This window comes from Stegostoma tigrinum, chromosome 35 (genome assembly GCF_030684315.1).
Source record: "Stegostoma tigrinum isolate sSteTig4 chromosome 35, sSteTig4.hap1, whole genome shotgun sequence".
Taxonomy (NCBI): Eukaryota; Metazoa; Chordata; class Chondrichthyes; order Orectolobiformes; family Stegostomatidae; genus Stegostoma; species Stegostoma tigrinum.
The window spans coordinates 179,569-198,561 of NC_081388.1; the positions used below are offsets into that span (position 1 = coordinate 179,569).

At 64.9% G+C, this 18,993-nt stretch overlaps 1 long non-coding RNA gene across 1 annotated transcript in view; it reads right to left on the reverse strand.

Annotated features, from left to right (window-relative positions):
- LOC132206322 (uncharacterized) overlaps nt 1–18,993 on the reverse strand; it is a 218,044-nt gene that overhangs the window by 129,943 nt on the left and 69,108 nt on the right. Inside the window, exon 5 of the long non-coding RNA XR_009442973.1 lies at nt 660–822. This is a non-coding gene — a long non-coding RNA (uncharacterized LOC132206322). The remainder of the gene's footprint in view (nt 1–659; nt 823–18,993) is intronic.

Genomic DNA, 18,993 nt, shown 5'->3' on the forward strand with positions numbered 1-18,993 from the left:
CATGTTTGGAATTCTGTGCAGTGACATTCACTTTTAACAGTTTGCTAAATACTACCAGGAACAGAAATTGTGATCCAGCTGCAACTAAACTAAAGCTTTCAGCACAGAAGGAAGTCTTTCAATTCATTATGAACCGATTAACTCCTGAAAAGGGCAATACAATTTGCCTCAGTCCATAAATGTTCTTCCTCCAACATCCTGAGATGCATCATCTGTATTTCTTCAAATTTACCACTGAATCTGTTTCAATCATCCTTTCAGCAATACGCATGACAACAATTCGGCATTCTTAGTCCCCCTGTAGTCTCCGTTGCACACGTGCATTCTTAGATGATTATTTATTTGTGTGCCTGCTTTTTTGCTCGAATGGATAAAGGTAAATTTCTGTTCTTTTGTCATCAGAGCTATTGCCTCCTCATTCTCATCTTCCTTGTTTTATCCTGTGCTGGAATATTTAATTTATTGACTTATCTGAAATATGTTGTTGAATGGATCGGGTTTTGTAACATTGCATTCCCCATAGACCACCTACCCATCCTGTTGCTTGTTCTAACAGTTATTATCTTGCAGAGAGGAAAATGCAGTTTGAAAGCAATGGAACATTATCGATGAAGAAGTTGATGCATAAATTGCTGCGATCTTCGAAACTACAAACTCACCTTCAATTCTTTCTCGGTCAGAGCATTATGCCGGCGCAAATGAATCGTGTTCTCACATGGGACTTCCAAAACCATGGAATTGAATTTGCATATTGATTTCTTCTTCCCTCTTCAGAAATGCAAAGTAGTATCGTGATGAAGCTTCCAAGGCGATGATTGTGTCCTTCAATGAACGGAAAAGTGACTCTTAGATTCATGGAAATATTTCAGTACTTCTATAGACATGAAAGGCAAACATTCTCCCTGCATATGACCCAGTCTCATTTTATCGTATCTTTCTGATTTTACATGCCACGGGATAATCATTGCAGTGGAACAGAAATGTTGATCATGGAAATTTATCACTGTTTTCATAAATAATGGCAAATTTTCAACATCTTGCAATTGTATGAAGGCTCAGTCTCATCACACCTCGCCTGCTGCACAAAGACATTCTTACACTGCTTTGAATGTTAGGGCTCAAACAAAACACAATCATGACACAAATGCATCAACACCCCACTTTCAACAGGATCTGATATCCTTGCCAGGCACTGGAGGGGTTGCGGAGACTGGAGAGTGGATAAAGTTGTTCCTCTGTTCAAGCAGGAAAACAGGGCCTTTCCAGGAAACTACAGACTGGTGAGTGTCTCATGTCTCAAAGGTATGGGCTAATAAGGGACAGCCAGCATGGCATTATGTGGGGCAGGTTATGTCTTACCAAGTCAGTTGAAGTTTTCAAGGAGGTGACAAGGGTGATCAATTAGGGTAGAACAGTTGATAACACATACATGGATTTTACGAAGGTTTTCAACAAGGTCCCTCATGGTATGCTCATCCAGAAGATTAAGATCCATGAGATCCGTGGTGACTTGGCCTGCCCATATAAGGCAGACGGTAGCGGTGGAAGGCTAACAAAGATAACACAGCATAGGGCTGGAGGAACACAGCCGGCCAGGCAGCATCAACAATGTCAGCTTTCCTGTTCCTCTGATGCTGCCTGACCTGCTGCGTTCCTCCAGCTCCACACTTGGTTAACTCTGATTCCAGCATCTACAGTTCTTGCCGTCTCAGTGGTGGAAAGCTGTTTTTCTGGCTGCAGCTCAGTGACGAGTGGTGTTCCGCATCGATGTGACTTCTGCTGTTTGTGATATATGTAAATGACTTGGTTGCAAATGTAGATGGGGGATTACTAAGTTTGCAGATGATATAAGGACCAGTGGACTTGTGGACAGCATGGAAGGTTGTCAAAGGACACAGCAAGGTACAGACCAATTGCAAACATGAGCGGAGAAATGGCCGATGGAATTTAATCTGGGCAGGCATGAGGTGTTGCATTTTAGGAGACCAAGTGTTAAGGAAAGGGATACACAGTTAATGGCAGGACCCCAAACAGCAGTGATGTCCAGAGGGATCTTGGGGTCCGAGACCATAACTCCCTGACAGTAGCCACACAAGTAGATAGGGTGGTCAAGAAGGCATATCGCATGCTTGCCTTTATTCATAGGGGTACTCAGTGCAAGAGTCAGGATGTCACACTGCAGCTTTACAAGACTTTGGTGAGACCACACAGAGTATTGCATTCAATTCTGGCCGCCACATTACACTAAGGACGTGCAGGCTTTGGACAGGGTGCAGAAGAGATTTACCAGCATGCTGACTGGAATAGAGGGCATGAACGAGAGGGAGGAGCTAGAAAAACTCTTCGTTTTCTCTGGAGCAGTAGAAGCTGAGGGCAGGCTTGATAGAAGTCTATAAAATTAGGAGTTACATAAATACAGCTAACGGTCAGAAAATTTCTCCCCCGGAGTTGAAGTGTCAACTATTTAAGGGCATGCATTTAAGCTGAGATGGTGGGGGGAAGTTCAAAAGAGATGTGAGCGGCAAATAATTCTCACTGAGCATGTTAAAAGTGTGGAATACATTGCCCGGGGTGGTAGTGGATGCAGATACGATGAAAGCATTTGAAAGGGTCTTTTAGTGAAGTGCACGAATATGCAAGGAATGGAGGACTACGGATCAAGGACAGGCAGAAGGGATTTTTTCATTTGTTGTCATGTTTGGCCCAACATGGTGGGCCAAAGGGCACATTCCTGTTGCTGTAGTGTTCCAAGTTTTATGCTCACCTGTGTCATGATTGCAAAAAGTAGGATTGGGAAGAATTTTTGAGAAGCGTTTGTGAACATTATTTCATGTAAGGACAAATGGGATAAGGATGAGGTGACACAGCACAATCAGATCTTGGAGCCCATGATGAATCATAGGGACCTCACAAGCACCAATGATCAGAGGGATCTCAGGATCTTGATGTGTATGCCTGTTGATCCCACAATGTAATGGACCAGGTCGTTGAAGTGGTTTGGAAGGCAGATTCGATACTTGTCTTTATTAGACTTAATATTAAGTGGTAGAGTTTCAGAATAGGCAGGGCACGTACAACACTGTTGGGCCGAACCAACATTAAGTCAACGATGAGAAAATACAGTGAGACTTGGACAACGATCAGGCTTGGCCTGATAAAGGATAAGTTACATTTGCACCATACAAGTGCTAAGCAGCAATCAGCTCCAACAAGAGAGAATATGACCATATCAAAAAAATTCCATGTCCTTCCCCTCACATCATCGTTACATTTATTTTTTTTTAATGTGCAAGAGCAATCCAAGCCATGCAAGGCTACGGGCCAGGTGTTGGAAATGAGGTCAGAACAATTCAGTGCTTGTCCTTGACTGTCACAGAATCTGTCAGCTTAAGAATGTATTTCTCCTGTATTGTAGACTACTGAGGTGCTTGGCTATCCACTAAACCAAGGTTAACACTGATCTAAAACTAAACTGGGTCAGTTATATAATCAGCAGTAGCCAGGTCCACAGTGCAAACCACCCTGCTGTGGGACAGAGTAAGGCAAATCCAAGTGAGCGAGTGTGGTTGGAGACTCATTCGTTGGGGGCATAGATTCTGTCGCCACATTTGAGACACCAGGGCTGCGTGTTGCTTCCCTGGTGCAAGGTCAAGGACATCTCTGATTGGTTGCAACAAATTCTTAAAGGGGAGGGTGAGCAGCCAGAGGCCACGGGGCACGTTGGTACCAATGACATGGGCAGAAAGAGGGATGACATCCTGCGGACTATGTGCAAGGAGTTAGCAAAGAGGCTGAAAGGCAGGACCGAGAGGGTAATGATTTATGGGTTGCCATGAGTGCCACATGTTAGTGAGCTAAGTCATAGAAAGATAGGTGAGATGAATGCATGGTTAAGGAGCTGGCACAGGGGGCAGGGTTTCCGGTTCATGGATAATTGGGACCGTTTCTGAGCAAGGGGTGACCTGTCTAAGAGGGATGGGAGGCAAGACGCTGTGAGCGGGTCAGGACAGAGGGGACAAGTCGTTGTGAGCGGGTTACGACGGAGGGAACAAGTGCCTGTGAGCAGATCAGGAAGGAGGGGAAAGTCGCTGTGAGCAGGTCAGGAAGGAGGGGCAAGTCGCTGTGAGCGGGTCAGGGCTGCGGGGGCAAGTCGCAGTGAGCGGGTCAGGGCTGCGGGGGCAAGTCGCAGTGAGCGGGACAGGACAGAGGGGGCCAGTCCCTGTCAGCGGGAGAGGGCTGTGGGGGCCAGTCCCTGTCAGCGGGAGAGGGCTGCGGGGGCCAGTCCCTGTCAGCGGGAGAGGGCTGCGGGGGCCAGTCCCTGTCAGCGGGACAGGACTGCGGGGGGCTAGTTGCAGTGAGCGCGTCAGGACTGCGGGGGGCAAGTCGCAGTGAGCGGGTCTGGTCTGCCGGGAGCAAGTCGCAGTCAGCCGGTCAGGGCTGTGTGGGGCCAATCCCTGTGAGCGGGTCAGGGCTGCGGGGGCCAGTCCCTGTGAGCGGGTCAGGGCAGCGGGGGCCAGTCCCTGTGAGCGGGTCAGGGCAGCGGGGGCCAGTCCCTGTCAGCAGGACAGGGCTGCGGGGGGACAAGTCGCAGTGAGCGGGTCAGGGCTGCGGGGGCAAGTCGCAGTGAGCGGGTCAGGGCTGCGGGGGCCAGTCAATGTGAGCGGGTCAGGGCTGCGGGGGACAGTCACTGCGAGCGGGTCAGGGCTGCGGGGGACAGTTACTGTCAGAAGGAGAGGACGGCGGGGGGCAAATCGCACTGAGCGGGTCAGGTCTGCGGGGAGCAAGTTGCAGTGAGCGGACAGGGCTGCGGGGGGCAACTCGCAGTGAGCGGGTCAGGGCTGCGGGGACCCATTGCAGTGAGCGGGTCAGGGCTGCGGGGACCCATTGCAGTGAGCGGGTCAGGGCTGCGGGGGCAAGTCCCTGTCAGCGGGTCAGGGCTGCGGGGGCAGTACGCAGTGAGCGGGTCAGGGCTGCGGGGGCAGTACGCAGTGAGCGGGTCAGGCTGCGGTGGGACAATCCCAGTGAGCGGGTCAGGGCTGTTGGGGGCCGGTCCCCGTGAGCAGGTCAGGGCTGCGGGGGGCCGGTCCCCGTGAGCGGGTCAGGACTGCGGGGGGCAAGTCCCTGTGAGCGGGTCAGGGCTGCGGGGGCAAGTCGCAGTCAGCGGCTCAGGGATGCGTGGGGCAAGTCGCAGTGAGCTGTTCAGGGCTGCACGGGCCAGTCCCTGTGAGTGGGTCAGGGCTGCGGGGGCCAGTACCTCTGAGCGGGTCAGGGCTGCGGGGGGCAGGTCACTGTGAGCGGTTCAACACTGCGGGGAGCAGGTCGCAGTGCGAGGGTCAGGACTGCAAGGGGCAAGTGCCTGTGAGCGGGTCAGGTCCGCGGGGGTCAAGTTGCAGTGAGCGGGTCAGGGCAGCGGGGGGCAGGTCGCCGTGAGCGGGACAGGGCTGCGGGGGGCAGTGTCGCAGTGAGCGGGTCAGGGCTGCGGGGGCAGGCCCTCTTCGCGGGTCAGGGTTGCGGGGGGCCAGTCCCTGTGAGCGGGAAAGGGCTGCGGGGGCCAGTCGGTGTGAGCGGGTCAGGGCTGCGGGGGCATGTCCCTGTCAGCGGGACAGGACTGCAGGGGGCAAATCGCAGTGAGAGGGTCAGGTCTGCGGGCAGCAAGTCGCAGTGAGCGGGTGAGGTCTGCGGGGAGCAAGCCGCAGTCAGCCGGTCAGGGCTGTGTGGGGCCAGTCCCTGTGAGCGGGTCAGGGCTGCGGGGGCCAGTCCCTGTGAGTGGGTCAGGGCTGCGGGGGCCAGTCCCTGTGAGCGGGTCAGGGCAGCGGGGTCCAGTCCCTGTGAGCGGGTCAGGGCAGCGGGGTCCAGTCCCTGTGAGCGGGTCAGGGGTGCGGGGGGGCAAGTCGCAGTCAGCGGGTCAGGGCTGCGGGGGGGCAAATCGCACTGAGTGGGTTAGGTCTGCGGGGAGCAAGTCGCAGTCAGCGGGAGAGGAGTGCGGAAGGCAGTGTCGCAGTGAGCGGGTCAGGGCTGCGGGGGTCAAGTTGCAGTGAGCGAGTCAGGGCCGCGGCGGCCAGTCCCTGTGAGCGGGTCAGGTCCGCGGGGGGCAAGTCGCAGTGAGTGGGTTAGGGCTGCGGGGGGCCAGTCGCAGTGAGCGGGTCAGGGCTGCGGGGGCAAGCCCCTGTCAGCGGGTCAGGGCTGCGGGGGGCAGTGTCGCAGTGAGCAGGTCAGGGCTGCGGGGGGCAGTGTTGCAGTGAGCGGGTCAGGGCTGCGGGGGCCAGTCCGTCACCGGGTCAGGCCTGCGCGGGGCAAGTCGCAGTGAGAGGGTCAGGGCTGCGGGGGCAGTGCGCAGTGAGCGGGTAAGGGCTGCGGTGGGCCGGTCCCAGTGAGTGGGACAGGGCTGTGTGGGGCCAATCCCTGTGAGCGGGTCAGGGCTGCGGGGGCAAGTCCCTGTCAGCGGGTCAGGGCTGCGGGGGGCCGGTCGCAGTGAGCGGGTCAGGGCTGCGGGGGGCAGTGTCGCAGTGAGCGGGTCAGGGCTGCGGGGGGACGGGCCCCGTGAGCCGGTCAAGGCTGCGGGGGACCGGTCACCCTGAGCGGGTCAGGGCTGCGTGGGGCTTGTCGCAGTGAGCGGGTCAGGACTGCGGGGGGCAAGTCGCAGTGAGCGGGTCAGGACTGCGGGGGGCAAATCGCAGTGAGCGGGTCAGGTCTGCGGGGGCAAGTAACTGTCAGCGGGACAGGACTGCGGGGGGCAGGTGGCAGTAAGCGGGTCAGGACTGGAAGGGGCAAGTCCCTGTGAGCGGGTCAGGGCTGCGGGGGGCAAGTCGCAGTGAGCGGGTCAGGTCTGCGGGGGGCAAGTCGCAGTGAGCGGGTCAGGACTGCGGGGGGCAAGTCGCAGTGAGCAGGTCAGGGCTGCGGGGGGCAAGTCGCAGTGAGCGGGTCAGGGCTGCGGGGTGCAAGTCGCAGTGAGCGGGTCAGGGCTGCGGGGTGCAAGTCGCAGTGAGCGGGTCAGGGCAGCGGGGGGCAAGTCGCAGTAAGCGGGTCAGGGCTGCGAGGGGCCAGTCCCTGTGAGCGGGTCAGGGTTGCGGGGGCCTGTCCCTGTGAGCGGATCAGGGTTGCGGAGGCCAGCCCCTCTGAGCGGGTCAGGGCTGCGGGGGCAAGTCCCTGTCAGCGGTTCAGGACTGCAGGGGGCATGTCGCAGTGAGCGGGTCAGGGCTACGGGGGGCAAGTCGTAGTGCGCGGCTGAGGGCTGCGGGGGCCAGTCCCTCTGAGCGGGTCAGGACTGCAGGGGGCAAGTCGCAGTGAGCGGGTCAGGGCTGCAGGGGACAAGTCGCAGTAAGCGGGTCAGGGCTGCGGGGGGCAAGTCGCAGTGAGCGCGTCAGGGCTGCGGGGGGCAGGTCGCAGTGAGCGGGTCAGTGCTGTGAGGGGCAGTGTCGCAGTGAGTGGGTCAGGGCTGCGGGGAGCCGGTCCCCGGTAGCGGGTCAGGGCTGCGGGGGGCAGTGTCGCAGTGAGCGGGTCAGGGCTGCGGGGGGACGGTCCCCGTGAGCCGGTCAAGGCTGCGGGGGACTGGTCAACCTGAGCGGGTCAGGGCTGCGGGGGGGCCAGTCCCTGTCAGCGGGTCAGGGCTGCGGGGGCCAGTCCCTGTCAGCGGGTTAGGGCTGCAGGGGCCAGTCCCTGTCAGCGGGACAGGACTGCGGGGGTAGGTCGCAGTGAGCGGGTCAGGACTGCGAGGGGCAAATTGCAGTGAGAGGGTCTGGCTGCGGTGGGCAAGTCCCAGTGAGCGGGTCAGGGCTGCGGGGGCAAGTCCCTGTCAGCGGGACAGGACTGTGGGGTGCAAGTCGCAGGAAGCGGGTCAGGGCGGCGGGGGGGCAGTCGCAGTGAGCGGGTCAGGGCTGCGGGGGGCAAGTCGCAGTGAGTGGGGCAGGGCTGCGGGGAGCCATGTACAGTGAGCGGGTCAGGACTGCGGGAGGCAAGTCGCAGTGAGCGGGTCAGGGCTGCGGGGGGCAAGACGCAGTGAGCGGGTCAGGGCTGCAGGGGGCCATGTGCAGTGAGCGGGTCAGGAATGCGGGGGGCAAGTACCAGTGAGCGGGTCAAGGCTGCGGGGGGCAGTGTCGCAGTGAGCGGGTCAGGGCTGCGGGGGGCAGGTCGCAGTGAGTGGGTCAGGGCTGCGGGGGGCAAGTCGCAGTGAGCGGGTCTGGGCAGCGGGGGGCCAGTCGCAGGGAGCGGGGGGCAGTGTCGCAATGACCGGGTCAGGGCTGCGGGGGGCTGGTCCCCCTGAGCGGGTCAGGGCTGCGCGGGGCAAGTCACAGCGAGTGGGTCAGGGCTGCAGGGGGCAAGTCGCAGCGAGCGGGTCAGGGCTGCGGGGGCAAGTCCCTGTCAGCGGGACAGGATTGCGGGGGGCAAGTCGCAGTGAGCGGGTCAGGACTGTGGGGGCCAGTCCCTGTGTGCTGGTCAGGGCTGCGGGGGCCAGTCTCTGTCACCGGGTCAGGGCTGCTGGGGGCAAGACGCAGTGAGCGGGTCAGAGCTGCGGGGGCAAGTCCCTGTCAGAGGTGCAGGACTGCATGGGGCAAATCGCAGTGAGCGGGTCAGGACTGCGGGGGGCAAAACCCTGTGAGGGGGTCATGGCTGCGGGGGGTAAGTACCTGTCAGCAGGTCAGGACTGCGGGGGGCAAGTACCTGTCAGCGGGACAGGGCTGCGGGGGGCAACTCCCTGTCAGCGGGACAGGGCTGCGGGGGGCAAGTCCCTGTCAGCGGGACAGGGCTGCGGGGGGCAAGTCCCTGTCAGCGGGACAGGGCTGCGGGGGGCAAGTCCCTGTCAGCGGGTCAGGGCTGCGTGGGGCAAGACCCTGTCAGCGGGACAGGGCTGCGGGGGGCAAGTCCCTGTCAGCGGGACAGGGCTGCAGGGGGCAAAGCGCAGTAAGTGGGTCAGGACTGCGGGGGGAAGTCCCTGTCAGCGGGACAGGGCCGCTGGAGGCAAGTCCCTGACAGCGGGTCAGGGCTGCGGGGGGCAAGTCATTGTCAGCGGGTCAGGACTGCAGAGGGAAAATCGCAAGTGAGCGGGTCAGGACTGCAGGGGGCCAATCGCAGTGAGCGGGTCAGGACTGCAGGAGGCCAAACGCAGTGAGCGGGTCAGGACTGCGGGGGGCAGGTCGCAGTGAGTGGGTCAGGACTGCGGGGGGCCATGTACAGTGAGCGGGTCAGGACAGCGGGGGGGCAAGTCGCAGTGAGCGGGTCAGGGCTGCGTGGTGCAGTGTCGCAGGGAGCGGGTCAGGGCTGCGGGGGCAGGCCCTCTGAGCGGGTCAGGGCTGTGGGGGGGCAAGTCGCAGTGAGCGGGTCAGGACTGCCGGGGGCAAGTCGCAGTGAGCAGGTCAGGACTGCGGGTTGCAAGTCGCAGTGAGCGGGTCAGGGCTGCAGGGGTCAGTGTCGCAGTGAGCGGGTCTGGGTGGCGGGCGCAAGACCCTCTGAGCGGGTCAGAGCTGCGGGGGGCAAGTACCAGTGAGCGAGTCAAGGCTGCGGGGGGCAGTGTCGCAGTGAGCGGGTCAGGGCTGCGGGGGGCAGGTCGCAGTGAGTGGGTCAGGGCAACGCGGGGCAAGTCCCTGTCAGCGGGACAGGACTGCGGGGGGCAGGTGGCAGTGAGCGGGTCAGGGCTGCGGGGGGCAGTCTCTGTCACCGGGTCAGGGCTGCGGGGGGCAAGTCGCAGTGAGCGGGTCAGAGCTGCGGGGGCAAGTCCCTGTCAGAGGTGCAGGACTGCATGGGGCAAATCGCAGTGAGCGGGTCAGGACTGCGGGGGGCAAGTCCCTGTGAGGGGGTCATGGCTGCGGGGGGTAAGTACCTGTCAGCAGGTCAGGACTGCGGGGGGCAAGTACCTGTCAGCGGGACAGGGCTGCGGGGGGCAACTCCCTGTCAGCGGGACAGGGCTGCGGGGGGCAAGTCCCTGTCAGCGGGACAGGGCTGCGGGGGGCAAGTCCCTGTCAGCGGGACAGGGCTGCGGGGGGCAAGTCCCTGTCAGCGGGTCAGGGCTGCGTGGGGCAAGACCCTGTCAGCGGGACAGGGCTGCGGGGGGCAAGTCCCTGTCAGCGGGACAGGGCTGCAGGGGGCAAAGCGCAGTAAGTGGGTCAGGACTGCGGGGGGCAAGTCCCTGTCAGCGGGACAGGGCCGCTGGAGGCAAGTCCCTGACAGCGGGTCAGGGCTGCGGGGGGCAACTACCTGTCAGCGGATCAGGGCTGCGGGGGGCAAGTCACTGTCAGCGGGTCAGGACTGCAGAGGGAAAATCGCAAGTGAGCGGGTCAGGACTGCAGGGGGCCAATCGCAGTGAGCGGGTCAGGGCTGCGGGGGGCAAGTCGCAGTGAGTGGGGCAGGGCTGCGGGGGGCCATGTACAGTGAGCGGGTCAGGACTGCGGGGGGCAGGTCGCAGTGAGTGGGTCAGGGCAACGCGGGGCAAGTCCCTGTCAGCGGGACAGGACTGTGGGGTGCAAGTCGCAGGGAGAGGGTCAGGGCGGCGGGGGCCAGTCCCTGCGAGCTGGTCAGGGCTGCGGGGGACAGTCCCTGTGAGCGGGTCTGGGCTGTGGGGGCCAGTCCCTGTGAGCGGGTCAGGGCTGCAGGGGGCCAGTCCCTGTCAGCGGGACAGGACTGCCGGGGGCAACTCGCAGTGAGCGGGTCAGGTCTGCGGGCGGCAAGGCGCAGTGAGCGGGTCAGGGCTGCGGGGGGCAGTGTCGCAGTGAGCGGGTCAGGGCTGCGGGGGCCATAACCTGTGAGCGGGTCAGGGCTGCGGGGGCCATACCCTGTGAGCGGGTCAGGGCTGCGGAGGCCAGTCACTGTGAGCGGGTCAGGGCTGCGGGGGCCAGTCCCTGTCAGAAGGAGAGGACTGCGGAGGACAAATTGCACTGAGCGGGTCAGGTCTGCGGGGAGCAAGTTGCAGTGAGCGGGTCAAGGCCGCGGGGGGGCAGTGTCGCAGTGAGCGGGTCAGGGCTGCGGGGGGCAAGTCGCAGTGAGCGGGTCAGGGCTGCGGGGGGCAAGTCGCAGTGAGCGGTTCAGGGCTGCGGGGGGCCAGTCGCAGTGAGCGGGTCAGGGCTGCGGGGGGCAAGTCGCACTGAGTGGGGCAGGGCTGCGGGGGGCCATGTACAGTGAGCGGGTCAGGACTGCGGGGGGCAAGTCGCAGTGAGCGGGTCAGGGCTGCGGGGGGCAAGACGCAGTGAGCGGGTCAGGGCTGCAGGGGGCCATGTGCAGTGAGCGGGTCAGGAATGCGGGGGGCAAGTACCAGTGAGCGGGTCAAGGCTGCGGGGGGCAGTGTCGCAGTGAGCGGGTTTGGGCTGCGGGGGGCAGGTCGCAGTAAGTGGGTCAGGACTGCGGGGGGCAAGTCCCTGTCAGCGGGACAGGGCCGCTGGAGGCAAGTCCCTGACAGCGGGTCAGGGCTGCGGGGGGCAAGTCATTGTCAGCGGGTCAGGACTGCAGAGGGAAAATCGCAAGTGAGCGGGTCAGGACTGCAGGGGGCCAATCGCAGTGAGCGGGTCAGGACTGCAGGAGGCCAAACGCAGTGAGCGGGTCAGGACTGCGGGGGGCAGGTCGCAGTGAGTGGGTCAGGACTGCGGGGGGCCATGTACAGTGAGCGGGTCAGGACTGCGGGGGGGCAAGTCGCAGTGAGCGGGTCAGGGCTGCGTGGTGCAGTGTCGCAGGGAGCGGGTCAGGGCTGCGGGGGCAGGCCCGCTGAGCGGGTCAGGGCTGTGGGGGGGCAAGTCGCAGTGAGCGGGTCAGGACTGCCGGGGGCAAGTCGCAGTGAGCAGGTCAGGACTGCGGGTTGCAAGTCGCAGTGAGCGGGTCAGGGCTGCAGGGGGCAGTGTCGCAGTGAGCGGGTCTGGGTGGCGGGCGCAAGACCCTCTGAGCGGGTCAGAGCTGCGGGGGGCAAGTACCAGTGAGCGAGTCAAGGCTGCGGGGGGCAGTGTCGCAGTGAGCGGGTCAGGGCTGCGGGGGGCAGGTCTCAGTGAGTGGGTCAGGGCAACGCGGGGCAAGTCCCTGTCAGCGGGACAGGACTGCGGGGGGCAGGTGGCAGTGAGCGGGTCAGGGCTGCGGGGGGCAGTCTCTGTCACCGGGTCAGGGCTGCGGGGGGCAAGTCGCAGTGAGCGGCTCAGAGCTGCGGGGGCAAGTCCCTGTCAGAGGTGCAGGACTGCATGGGGCAAATCGCAGTGAGCGGGTCAGGACTGCGGGGGGCAAGTCCCTGTGAGGGGGTCATGGCTGCGGGGGGTAAGTACCTGTCAGCAGGTCAGGACTGCGGGGGGCAAGTACCTGTCAGCGGGACAGGGCTGCGGGGGGCAACTCCCTGTCAGCGGGACAGGGCTGCGGGGGGCAAGTCCCTGTCAGCGGGACAGGGCTGCGGGGGGCAAGTCCCTGTCAGCGGGACAGGGCTGCGGGGGGCAAGTCCCTGTCAGCGGGTCAGGGCTGCGTGGGGCAAGACCCTGTCAGCGGGACAGGGCTGCGGGGGGCAAGTCCCTGTCAGCGGGACAGGGCTGCAGGGGGCAAAGCGCAGTAAGTGGGTCAGGACTGCGGGGGGCAAGTCCCTGTCAGCGGGACAGGGCCGCTGGAGGCAAGTCCCTGACAGCGGGTCAGGGCTGCGGGGGGCAACTACCTGTCAGCGGATCAGGGCTGCGGGGGGCAAGTCACTGTCAGCGGGTCAGGACTGCAGAGGGAAAATCGCAAGTGAGCGGGTCAGGACTGCAGGGGGCCAATCGCAGTGAGCGGGTCAGGACTGCAGGAGGCCAAACGCAGTGAGCGGGTCAGGGCTGCGGGGGCAGGCCCTCTGAGCGGGTCAGGGCTGTGGGGGGGCAAGTCGCAGTGAGCAGGTCAGGACTGCGGGTTGCAAGTCGCAGTGAGCGGGTCAGGGCTGCAGGGGTCAGTGTCGCAGTGAGCGGGTCTGGGTGGCGGGGGCAAGACCCTCTGAGCGGGTCAGAGCTGCGGGGGGCAAGTACCAGTGAGCGAGTCAAGGCTGCGGGGGGCAGTGTCGCAGTGAGCGGGTCAGGGCTGCGGGGGGCAGGTCGCAGTGAGTGGGTCAGGGCAACGCGGGGCAAGTCCCTGTCAGCGGGACAGGACTGTGGGGTGCAAGTCGCAGGGAGCGGGTCAGGGCGGCGGGGGCCAGTCCCTGCGAGCTGGTCAGGGCTGCGGGGGCCAGTCCCTGTGAGCGGGTCTGGGCTGTGGGGGCCAGTCCCTGTGAGCGGGTCAGGGCTGCGGGGGCCAGTCCCTGTCAGCGGGACAGGACTGCGGGGGGCAACTCGCAGTGAGCGGGTCAGGTCTGCGGGCGGCAAGGCGCAGTGAGCGGGTCAGGGCTGCGGGGGGCAGTGTCGCAGTGAGCGGGTCAGGGCTGCGGGGGCCATAACCTGTGAGCGGGTCAGGGCTGCGGGGGCCATACCCTGTGAGCGGGTCAGGGCTGCGGAGGCCAGTCACTGTGAGCGGGTCAGGGCTGCGGGGGCCAGTCCCTGTCAGAAGGAGAGGACTGCGGGGGACAAATTGCACTGAGCGGGTCAGGTGTGCGGGGAGCAAGTTGCAGTGAGCGGGTCAAGGCCGCGGGGGGCAGTGTCGCAGTGAGCGGGTCAGGGCTGCGGGGGGCAAGTCGCAGTGAGTGGGGCAGGGCTGCGGGGGGCAAGTTGCAGTGAGTGGGGCAGGGCTGCGGGGGGCCATGTACAGTGAGCGGGTCAGGACTGCGGGGGGCAAGTCGCAGTGAGCGGGTCAGGGCTGCGGGGGGCAAGACGCAGTGAGCGGGTCAGGGCTGCAGGGGGCCATGTGCAGTGAGCGGGTCAGGAATGCGGGGGGCAAGTACCAGTGAGCGGGTCAAGGCTGCGGGGGGCAGTGTCGCAGTGAGCGGGTCAGGGCTGCGGGGGGCAGGTCGCAGTGAGTGGGTCAGGGCTGCGGGGAGCAAGTTGCAGTGAGCGGGTCAAGGCCGCGGGGGGCAGTGTCGCAGTGAGCGGGTCAGGGCTGCGGGGGGCAAGTCGCAGTGAGTGGGGCAGGGCTGCGGGGGGCCATGTACAGTGAGCGGGTCAGGACTGCGGGGGGCAAGTCGCAGTGAGCGGGTCAGGGCTGCGGGGGGCAAGACGCAGTGAGCGGGTCAGGGCTGCAGGGGGCCATGTGCAGTGAGCGGGTCAGGAATGCGGGGGGCAAGTACCAGTGAGCGGGTCAAGGCTGCGGGGGGCAGTGTCGCAGTGAGCGGGTCAGGGCTGCGGGGGGCAGGTCGCAGTGAGTGGGTCAGGGCTGCGGGGGGCAAGTCGCAGCGAGCGGGTCTGGGCAGCGGGGGGCCAGTCGCAGGGAGCGGGGGGCAGTGTCGCAATGACCGGGTCAGGGCTGCGGGGGGCTGGTCCCCCTGAGCGGGTCAGGGCTGCGCGGGGCAAGTCACAGCGAGCGGGTCAGGGCTGCAGGGGGCAAGTCGCAGCGAGCGGGTCAGGGCTGCGGGGGCAAGTCCCTGTCAGCGGGACAGGATTGCAGGGGGCAAGTCGCAGTGAGCGGGTCAGGACTGTGGGGGCCAGTCCCTGTGAGCTGGTCAGGGCTGCGGGGGCCAGTCTCTGTCACCGGGTCAGGGCTGCGGGGGGCAAGACGCAGTGAGCGGGTCAGAGCTGCGGGGGCAAGTCCCTGTCAGAGGTGCAGGACTGCATGGGGCAAATCGCAGTGAGCGGGTCAGGACTGCGGGGGGCAAAACCCTGTAAGGGGGTCATGGCTGCGGGGGGTAAGTACCTGTCAGCAGGTCAGGACTGCGGGGGGCAAGTACCTGTCAGCGGGACAGGGCTGCGGGGGGCAAGTCCCTGTCAGCGGGACAGGGCTGCGGGGGGCAAGTCCCTGTCAGCGGGACAGGGCTGCGGGGGGCAAGTCCCTGTCAGCGGGACAGGGCTGCGGGGGGCAAGTCCCTGTCAGCGGGTCAGGGCTGCGTGGGGCAAGACCCTGTCAGCGGGACAGGGCTGCGGGGGGCAAGTCCCTGTCAGCGGGACAGGGCTGCAGGGGGCAAAGCGCAGTAAGTGGGTCAGGACTGCGGGGGGCAAGTCCCTGTCAGCGGGACAGGGCCGCTGGAGGCAAGTCCCTGACAGCGGGTCAGGGCTGCGGGGGGCAAGTCATTGTCAGCGGGTCAGGACTGCAGAGGGAAAATCGCAAGTGAGCGGGTCAGGACTGCAGGGGGCCAATCGCAGTGAGCGGGTCAGGACTGCAGGAGGCCAAACGCAGTGAGCGGGTCAGGACTGCGGGGGGCAGGTCGCAGTGAGTGGGTCAGGGCTGCGGGGGGCCATGTACAGTGAGCGGGTCAGGACTGCGGGGGGGCAAGTCGCAGTGAGCGGGTCAGGGCTGCGTGGTGCAGTGTCGCAGGGAGCGGGTCAGGGCTGCGGGGGCAGGCCCTCTGAGAGGGTCAGGGCTGTGGGGGGGCAAGTCGCAGTGAGCGGGTCAGGACTGCCGGGGGCAAGTCGCAGTGAGCAGGTCAGGACTGCGGGTTGCAAGTCGCAGTGAGCGGGTCAGGGCTGCAGGGGGCAGTGTCGCAGTGAGCGGGTCTGGGTGGCGGGCGCAAGACCCTCTGAGCGGGTCAGAGCTGCGGGGGGCAAGTACCAGTGAGCGAGTCAAGGCTGAGGGGGGCAGTGTCGCAGTGAGCGTGTCAGGGCTGCGGGGGCCATAACCTGTGAGCGGGTCAGGGCTGCGGGGGCCATACCCTGTGAGCGGGTCAGGGCTGCGGAGGCCAGTCACTGTGAGCGGGTCAGGGATGCGGGGGCCAGTCCCTGTCAGAAGGAGAGGACTGCGGGGGACAAATTGCACTGAGCGGGTCAGGTCTGCGGGGAGCAAGTTGCAGTGAGCGGATCAAGGCCGCGGGGGGCTGTGTCGCAGTGAGCGGGTCAGGGATGCGGGGGGCAAGTCGCAGTGAGCGGGTCAGGGCTGCGGGGGGCAAGTCGCAGTGAGCGGGTCAGGGCTGCGGGGGGCCAGTCGCAGTGAGCGGGTCAGGGCTGCGGGGGGCAAGTCGCAGTGAGTGGGGCAGGGCTGCGGGGGGCCATGTACAGTGAGCGGGTCAGGACTGCGGGGGGCAAGTCGCAGTGAGCGGGTCAGGGCTGCGGGGGGCAAGACGCAGTGAGCGGGTCAGGGCTGCAGGGGGCCATGTGCAGTGAGCGGGTCAGGAATGCGGGGGGCAAGTACCAGTGAGCGGGTCAAGGCTGCGGGGGGCAGTGTCGCAGTGAGCGGGTCAGGGCTGCGGGGGGCAGGTCGCAGTGAGTGGGTCAGGGCTGCGGGGGGCAAGTCGCAGTGAGCGGGTCTGGGCAGCGGGGGGCCAGTCGCAGGGAGCGGGGGGCAGTGTCGCAATGACCGGGTCAGGGCTGCGGGGGGCTGGTCCCCCTGAGCGGGTCAGGGCTGCGCGGGGCAAGTCACAGCGAGCGGGTCAGGGCTGCAGGGGGCAAGTCGCAGCGAGCGGGTCAGGGCTGCGGGGGCAAGTCCCTGTCAGCGGGACAGGATTGCGGGGGGCAAGTCGCAGTGAGCGGGTCAGGACTGCAGGAGGCCAAACGCAGTGAGCGGGTCAGGACTGCGGGGGGCAGGTCGCAGTGAGTGGGTCAGGGCTGCGGGGGGCCATGTACGGTGAGCGGGTCAGGACTGCGGGGGGGCAAGTCGCAGTGAGCGGGTCAGGGCTGCGTGGTGCCGTGTCGCAGGGAGCGGGTCAGGGCTGCGGGGGCAGGCCCTCTGAGCGGGTCAGGGCTGTGGGGGGGCAAGTCGCAGTGAGCGGGTCAGGACTGCCGGGGGCAAGTCGCAGTGAGCAGGTCAGGACTGCGGGTTGCAAGTCGCAGTGAGCGGGTCAGGGCTGCAGGGGGCAGTGTCGCAGTGAGCGGGTCTGGGTGGCGGGCGCAAGACCCTCTGAGCGGGTCAGAGCTGCGGGGGGCAAGTACCAGTGAGCGAGTCAAGGCTGCGGGGGGCAGTGTCGCAGTGAGCGTGTCAGGGCTGCGGGGGGCAGGTCTCAGTGAGTGGGTCAGGGCAACGCGGGGCAAGTCCCTGTCAGCGGGACAGGACTGCGGGGGGCAGGTGGCAGTGAGCGGGTCAGGGCTGCGGGGGGCAGTCTCTGTCACCGGGTCAGGGCTGCGGGGGGCAAGTCGCAGTGAGCGGGTCAGAGCTGCGGGGGCAAGTCCCTGTCAGAGGTGCAGGACTGCATGGGGCAAATCGCAGTGAGCGGGTCAGGACTGCGGGGGGCAAGTCCCTGTGAGGGGGTCATGGCTGCGGGGGGTAAGTACCTGTCAGCAGGTCAGGACTGCGGGGGGCAAGTACCTGTCAGCGGGACAGGGCTGCGGGGGGCAACTCCCTGTCAGCGGGACAGGGCTGCGGGGGGCAAGTCCCTGTCAGCGGGACAGGGCTGCGGGGGGCAAGTCCCTGTCAGCGGGACAGGGCTGCGGGGGGCAAGTCCCTGTCAGTGGGTCAGGGCTGCGTGGGGCAAGACCCTGTCAGCGGGACAGGGCTGCGGGGGGCAAGTCCCTGTCAGCGGGACAGGGCTGCAGGGGGCAAAGCGCAGTAAGTGGGTCAGGACTGCGGGGGGCAAGTCCCTGTCAGCGGGACAGGGCCGCTGGAGGCAAGTCCCTGACAGCGGGTCAGGGCTGCGGGGGGCAACTACCTGTCAGCGGATCAGGGCTGCGGGGGGCAAGTCACTGTCAGCGGGTCAGGACTGCAGAGGGAAAATCGCAAGTGAGCGGGTCAGGACTGCAGGGGGCCAATCGCAGTGAGCGGGTCAGGACTGCAGGAGGCCAAACGCAGTGAGCGGGTCAGGGCTGCGGGGGCAGGCCCTCTGAGCGGGTCAGGGCTGTGGGGGGGCAAGTCGCAGTGAGCAGGTCAGGACTGCGGGTTGCAAGTCGCAGTGAGCGGGTCAGGGCTGCAGGGGTCAGTGTCGCAGTGAGCGGGTCTGGGTGGCGGGGGCAAGACCCTCTGAGCGGGTCAGAGCTGCGGGGGGCAAGTACCAGTGAGCGAGTCAAGGCTGCGGGGGGCAGTGTCGCAGTGAGCAGGTCAGGGCTGCGGGGGGCAGGTCGCAGTGAGTGGGTCAGGGCAACGCGGGGCAAGTCCCTGTCAGCGGGACAGGACTGTGGGGTGCAAGTCGCAGGGAGCGGGTCAGGGCGGCGGGGGCCAGTCCCTGCGAGCTGGTCAGGGCTGCGGGGGCCAGTCCCTGTGAGCGGGTCTGGGCTGTGGGGGCCAGTCCCTGTGAGCGGGTCAGGGCTGCGGGGGCCAGTCCCTGTCAGCGGGACAGGACTGCGGGGGGCAACTCGCAGTGAGCGGGTCAGGTCTGCGGGCGGCAAGGCGCAGTGAGCGGGTCAGGGCTGCGGGGGGCAGTGTCGCAGTGAGCGGGTCAGGGCTGCGGGGGCCATAACCTGTGAGCGGGTCAGGGCTGCGGGGGCCATACCCTGTGAGCGGGTCAGGGCTGCGGAGGCCAGTCACTGTGAGCGGGTCAGGGCTGCGGGGGCCAGTCCCTGTCAGAAGGAGAGGACTGCGGGGGACAAATTGCACTGAGCGGGTCAGGTCTGCGGGGAGCAAGTTGCAGTGAGCGGGTCAAGGCCGCGGGGGGCAGTGTCGCAGTGAGCGGGTCAGGGCTGCGGGGGGCAAGTCGCAGTGAGCGGGTCAGGGCTGCGGGGGGCAAGTCGCAGTGAGCGGGTCAGGGCTGCGGGGGGCAAGTCGCAGTGAGCGGGTCAGGGCTGCGGGGGGCAAGTCGCAGTGAGTGGGGCAGGGCTGCGGGGGGCCATGTACAGTGAGCGGGTCAGGACTGCGGGGGGCAAGTCGCAGTGAGCGGGTCAGGGCTGCGGGGGGCAAGACGCAGTGAGCGGGTCAGGGCTGCAGGGGGCCATGTGCAGTGAGCGGGTCAGGAATGCGGGGGGCAAGTACCAGTGAGCGGGTCAAGGCTGCGGGGGGCAGTGTCGCAGTGAGCGGGTCAGGGCTGCGGGGGGCAGGTCGCAGTGAGTGGGTCAGGGCTGCGGGGGGCAAGTCGCAGTGAGCGGGTCTGGGCAGCGGGGGGCCAGTCGCAGGGAGCGGGGGGCAGTGTCGCAATGACCGGGT